Below are 7,638 nucleotides of genomic sequence, written 5' to 3' on the forward strand. Positions count from 1 at the left end.
TACAAACAATGCATCTATTCATTTGCATATATTAATTTGGAATTAATATTTACACAACAGTCAATTTTGCAACTCAATCTTCCCCAATTCAGGCAAAGAGTGGGCCTTTGTACACACCATCATAGTGAATTATTTCAATTAGGCAAGATCCCATAATTTTTTCACCTTTTCAACATTTTCCAAAAAAAAATTTTTGAGGTGTCTCCTTGTGCTAAATTCTCTTAAATTACCCAATCGTATGATGAATTTTTGTGTAATGCTATAATTAGAATTCATCTCTCTCCACCACAAACCATTTGATATGCATCAAATACCATGCTCTAGCTCAATATTTTCGAGATGGATGATAACTTATATATATATATATACATACATACATATATATATATATATGTGTGTGTGTGTGTGTGTGTGTGTGTGTGTGTGTGTGTGTGTGTGTGTGTGTGTGAGGGTGAGGGAGAGGGAGAGGGAGAGGGAGAGGGTGTGTGATGGAGCACACAATGACTTGCCCTTTTAAGGCAAACTAGTGTATTTTTTGACACTCTAGACCATTTTATATATTGGAAATGACAGTTGCAGTAGAGAATAAGAGAGAATTCTCTCTACAAAAGATTCTGGAGAGAAAAGAGTCAAAATTTCCTAATACATGCTATAACTTCCCTATTTATAGGAGATAGAATGTCAAAAATATAAAATTAAATGGTTGCCCCTGCTTTAATAGGAGCATTAGAGTTTATTATCGTCTTTTTAATAACTTTCATATTCATAATCGATTTTGGCATCTTTTCATGTGCTCGGACCTTCTGATTAGCAACTCCTCAGGTTGGCCGACTTCATTGATTTTGATCGGTCATTTATCTGGACACCGGTCGGTCTTCACTCTAGAAAACAGACTAGCTTTCGAGTTGTCGGTCGGCTTACTTTATTATTATTCTTTGGCGAATGATCTTTGAGGGAACTGTTGAGAGAGCTTCACGTTGATATTTGTGAAATTGTTGGGTGGTTAGAGTTTTGTCAGTTTGTTGCATGGATGCCTATCTAATGTTGGCCGCGGCCTTCAGTCGACCCGCTTCACGAGAATTTTTGTAGTTTTTCATTAGAGCGATCTCCGTCCCGTTTCCTTTAACCTGAACAGTTAGATTGTCTAGAAATTTGTACAGATCATTTCTTTTTTTTAATGCAGTATGTATATATTTATTTTGGATGACGGCAAACCGGTATTTACGTTTAATTGCCACCCGGATTCGACCCGGCTGGCGCATTAATATCAAAAAGGGAAGGGCCGGCACACCACTCCTTCATTAATATTTAAAATCATGGGGCCTTGCGTTATGTTGTCATTTTTAATAAACAAATGCAATTTGGTTGATTTTCACGCAACTTCCAAACTAATTGGATTTATTTATCTATTTATTTATTGTTTTTGTTTTTTTTTTACATTCATCCGGGCTCCGGTGCTCTGTCATTAACTAATTTGCTGCCACTGCTATGAACAAAAATGCAACCCTGCCATTTGTTAATTAAACTTAAGGAGTGCTTTGCTGCACTCGGATTTAAGTTAAATAAAAATTAATAAATTCAGCAAATTGATGCTCTAAATCTATAAATATATTTGATTCAATTAAGATCAATTTCATTTAATTTATTTGACATGTTAATATAATACTAAATTAAATTATGAAATATAATACTAAAGTATGCCCGCCCTCTCTATTATCAATGGTACAAAATAATAGCATACACTATTCTAAGTTTATTTTAATCAAGACAACATGAAGATCCATTTTGAACTGCGCCACGTTAATTATTTATTTAATGCAATTTGATGTTGTAAATAACTTAATTTTTCATAAAATAATCAATTTTAATTATTTCCTGGCTCTATTTAATCTCCATTTTAACTAATATTTTTTTGCTTGTCGATTTAATTTAATCTCCCACACTTTTTGATTTTGAACCGACTTACAATTAAAATCTAATCGTTAAGAAACCTCTCAACTTTAAATTAAAGTCATAGTTATAAATTTATTTACACTAGAGTTAGAGTTCTTTACCTAATTGGCAACATAATAACAAACCACATTTTATTTTCTACACACAAAATTATATTATTTATTTTCTAGTGTTGAATCACGAGTTGTCGTTCGAAAATACACACCATGAGAGTTGGAGCGGGGGAAGAAGAAAGAGGGAAAGAGTCGGATAGTTAGAGGATTCGGGGTAGAGAGGTCAAGAAAAGCCTTTTTATTTATCTTTTTGTCCTCTATTTATAGTGTTGTATTTGTAAAATTACAAAAAAGGAGGAAGCTGTTATGGAAACCGCCCTTAATTATAGAAATGAGCGAACGATTATGAAAACTGCCCTTAATGCAATTAAGACGCTGATTTAATAATAAATTTGTGATATTAGATTCACAATATAATTTAGGTATAATACAATAGCTATCACCCGGTCGTCGTATTTAAATTCAATCAACCGAGGCAATCGGTCACGCAACGATTGCTCCCGTCGAGGTAAAGCCGGTCAGTCAAACGATTATGATCGGACATCCTTGCTAGAAGACCAGACTGCTGGGATCGCAAGCGTTATATGTCAATTGGATCTACTGACATTGCATGTCGGTCGATTCAATCAATTGGTTGATCATTGGATGTTCGCTCCAGATTACGCTCATTTAGTTGTCGGTCGTTACTTTTTTTATTTCGCTTTAATTTTGAAAATAATTTTAATTTAATTTAATATATATAATTTTGATTTGAAAAATATTATTTTAATTTTGAAAATATAAGATTATTAAGATCTCATACAATTTAATAGTTTAAATAAACAAGCATAAGCCTACAAATAATGCACCTATCCCAAATAATAAGCACATTACTCGACAACGGGCTTAATTAAATAAACTAAAAGAACTTATAGCATCAGTTTGGTCTGCAAATCTTTTATGTATGACAAACAAGTTCCCCTACCTAATATTGAACATTAAGTACAGTTTATATTATTTGGGTTCTTTAGTTTTCTATAAGGCAAGCCCCTATAATTAGTTATATCATAAATGATTAAAGTCACTTAAAAAAAACTCTCGATAATGATCAGAAGTCTTTGTCTTCAAGATTTCAAGTTTAGGATTTCAAGGTTGGACATGGGGAAAATCAATTTGGGATGGGCCAAATAGAAACATTTATTTTTGAAATGCAAAAAGAGAAAAAGGTAGAAGACATCACAGACTCTAAGGCGAACTTCAGTGATGTCTCAAACTATCATATTGTTTGCATTTATGTTTTGAAGATGATATTATTTGATGTTTCAATCCTGTCAATTTATTATTTAGGACTTACATTTACTTACATTTGCATGATATCTGGATATCTGATCATGCAGATAGCCTAGGAGATAGGAGGATTTTTGTTGTATCGGATGACAACTTCAGAATTCTAATAGAGTTAAGGCTTATATTACACAACATGTTTGTGAAAATACCTAATGATAAGACGAGAATTTATGTCGCACTATGTATACAACCTCGAAGTCCTATGGATTGATTATTTAAGTCTAAGGAAAGTTTAGTAGAGGACGATCTTGTTTGCTCTTTCAAAGATGTTCTTCTGTAAATTCCATGTCTGTTGAATTCAATCCTTGAGTCATCAGCAGAAGTCCTTTGTCCTTCGCTTGCATCCTCGTCGTGCTGCTTACAAAATTTACTATGAGCTTCTTGTTGACGGTGACTCCAGATTTAGTGTTTTATGTCTTATGTTATAATTTTGATTATTATTGTTAAAATTAAAGGATGTGTTGATTCATGTGTTGCAGTGATCCATCCTAAGCAACCAGACTATTGATCTCTATCCTAAGGATCTGGAAAGTATGCAAAGGCATACATAAGTAAAAGAATTAGTGAGAACGCAGTAAAAAAAGTACAAAAGTAAAACACAAAAATGTGTACATGGGTTTCTGCTACTACTGCAAAAGGGTTAGTACAATCAACATAATATAACAATGTGCATGAAATTCAAGCAAATGCAAGAAGTTTAAGTAAATTGTAAGAAAATCTGACACGGAAAAACTTAAGTAAATCGCAAGAAAATAAAAATCGATAAAAAAAAACTCGTTATCCATATAGAAGACCAGGATTAAATGTAAAAATTTGGTAAAGGCAGGGGCTCGAAGCTGGGTGGTGTGCTTTATGATCCCAACCTTGAAAAAGAGCTACCAACCAAGCAATCTAAGGAGGGCAATCCCTGTTCTCAATCACAATGATTAACAAGTGAAACTTTAAAGGGCTTGATCAAAATTCTTTAAACTTCCTTGCCTCTGAACACTAAGAAAAATCCATTTGCCCTTTTTCCTGTCCTGGAGTAGTCAAGTCAGGCTTGGGGCGTGACCACTCCCAAGCGTCGTCACGCCAACATGGGGGATGACCACGCCTCGGCGAGGCCACGCCTCAGCCTGGGCATGGTTACACCACACCACTTCTTTCATATCCTTCTCTGCCACATCACTGATATGTAACTTTTGTCCATGGATCGACCTCATGAACGTTTATTCAATTGAACAGATCAAAACAATCGACAATCATCCATGAGTTGATTTTGGTTGGTCTGAGTTGACGGGCTGACCCATGTAAATTAGGGTTTGATTTGGGTTGACCTGGGTTGACTTGGGTTTCTTTTGGGCTGACCTAAGTATGTTGGGATTTGATCGGGGTTGTCCCAAATTGAATTGGGTTGACCAAGGTAGATTTGGGTTAGTTTAGGCTAAACCTGAGCTTGATCTGGTCTAAGTTCGGTCAGGTCTGGATATGGTAGACCTGGATTAGGTTTGTGTTAGGTTAGGTTGAGACAGGTCTGGGCTAGATTAGACTTGAGTTAGGTTTAGGGTTTAGGTTAGGTTGAGTCATCTTTAGTTTGGGTCAGATCTGGGTTAGACATAGGTTTTAGGTTAGATAGGGCCAGGTCTGAGTTGGGTCATACCTTTATTAGGTTTAGGGTTTGGGCTAGATTGAGTGAGCTCTGAGTTATGTTTAGGGTTTTGACTAAACCATTTTAGAGATTAGGATTAGGTTGGGTTTGTGTCGACGTGCGTCGAACCCAAACCTAAGTGTAATCCAAGGCTATTGAGTTAACCTAGCCCATTATTAAACTCAGAACACTTAAAACTAACTTAGTAATATTTAAATAGTGTAAAAGGACTTGCAAAGGAGGTGGTTGACCAGAGGAGGAGAAGGTTCGCCGGAGACAACAGGAGAAAGACACTTTGACACCTCACCTTGCACTGCTTTCTGCCCTTTGCACTGCATTATGGATTGCGCTCCACTGTCTCTTCTGGATGAGGCACGAACAACTGTCTTTTATAGGCGACTGCGGGCCTATCAGATGAGAGATTGACGGCTTGGATTACCCTAGCAGATTTCACAATTGTCGATGGTTGTCAAATGTTTACAACTATTCGATCAAATCGACAGTCAGGATGAGGATTCATTGTCAAAGATTACATATCAATGTCCCTAGATTACAACGCCAGCAGAATTGGGGGCGTGCTAGCATGGTCATGCCTCATACAGGAGTGACAACGTCTGGGAGTGGTCACATTCCAGGCCTGGCGTAACCACATTGGGATAGAAAGGGGCACAATACTTTTTTTTTTAGGGTTCAGAGGCGCTGGGACCTTTCTGGAAGCTTCATATTACTCTGGAAGCTGCGTGTAACCCAAAAAAGAGGTCAACACGTATAAGTCAAAAAACCTTCACCGAAAGGAGGTGTCTCAAACATAGAATTGAGATGACATGAAGACATTCTATCATTAGGAAAATTCTTTGTATCTCGACAATAAAAATGTGTTACCATTCATACCCTTGTATTTCATTGTCGGTCTTAAAAAAAGATTAAGTAAAAATTTCCTAATTATGCATACAATCTTATGTCCCACTCACACTTGAGGAACTCAAGAAATTCATATAAGAAATCAACAGAATTCGAAGGAAATTTGGCGAACTCAAACTGGCCAATTGACAATGGTTTCACGCCCAAGCAACAAAACCTACAACGACGGATAATGTCTGACTAGGTAAATTTCCTAAATTACCAACAACAACAAATAAAATAATCAAATAAAGGATTTTTCTTAATTATAGTTTCAAAATCATGTTACATTTCACTCACGTGTTCATTGGATCTATATGATATTTTGAGATATAGTAGCAGTCTCTACACATGAAACCACATACACAAATACATGTCTTTAATTGTTATATTTTCATGTAAACTATCTAAATGACATATTTACCCGCATACACCGAGCTTATAATAATTCATCAATCCAATCATTTCTTAGTGTAATCTGCAATCATCAAAATCTTTTATATAGTTTAGGAAAAATGATTCTCATATAACTATGTACTTATAAACAGGTAAACACGAAGAACTAATAACTTCATGTATGCCTTTGGACCAACATAGTTCAAAAACACAGAAATCCATGAAGCTCTGTGTTCTTTATCAAGTAGCCATCTATGTGATTCGTGCTTATGAAATGACAATAAATTATTAGTGCCCCTTGATGATCTATTTTCCTTCAATCATTTTTTTTAATTACTAGTTAATTCTATTTAATAATTATATTCGGTCAAAAAATATAGAACACATATTTAGATATCACTTCAACTACATAAATCTCATAAGTTGAGCTGTCAGCATCTGATATGTTCCTTAATTTTTCTTTAAATGATATCAAGTTCTATAAGAGAATATAGCCTAGATGTAAAAAAATTGAATGATATAACTTTTTAAGCTATTTTTAATTTTCTCTTACTTTTGAAAGACACACATCCATCAATAATTTATTCGCCTTGTAATGATTGCCTCATAAACAAGGTGACTCTGATTGCACTCTATACAGTGGAAGAAAGATGAGATTTTTTTTTCTTTCTGTTGAGAAAAATAGGGCGAAGAAAAACAAGAATCGACACAAATCCAGAAGAACACAGAGATTTAACGAGGTTCGGCAAAGATGCCTACGTCCTCGGGAGCAGAGCGGCGAGTTCCTTTCAATATTCAGAAAAGAGTTTACAGAAATCAGGAATACCTCCTGGGGTTACTAACAGGCCTATTTATAACCCCAGGAGTAAACCTAGGCACAATATGTAATTACAACATTACCCCTGTACCATACCGCGGGGCTTTGCCCCCGCACCCCAACCCACGTAACTTCCCAATTTGGACAGATTCTTCCGCTCCGCTCTGCTCCGCTTCGATCCAGCGTCTGTCCCGATATGGTATATGAGCCATACCATAACAAATCTCCACCTTGGCGAATATCCAGCCCCTTAGGAGAAAAATACCTGGGAGTTACACCTGCACCACTGTGGGTTGGGCCACCATGCTTCTCTAGCAACTGCAAACATTCAACAAGTCCAAGCAATGCAAGAACTTGTTGATAGTAACTGGCTTGGTCAACATATCAGCTGCATTCTCATCAGTATGAACCTTCTGCAACAATATCTCCCCAGAAGCAATCAACTCTCTGATCTTGTGATACCTGACATCAATGTGCTTGGTTCTCGCATGGTACACATGGTTCTTAGCCAGATAAATAGCACTCTGACTGTCACAACGCAACTGAACTCCACCTTGCTCAATGCC

This window comes from Phalaenopsis equestris, unplaced genomic scaffold, assembly GCF_001263595.1.
Source record: "Phalaenopsis equestris unplaced genomic scaffold, ASM126359v1 Scaffold000873, whole genome shotgun sequence".
Classification (NCBI taxonomy): Eukaryota; Viridiplantae; Streptophyta; class Magnoliopsida; order Asparagales; family Orchidaceae; genus Phalaenopsis; species Phalaenopsis equestris.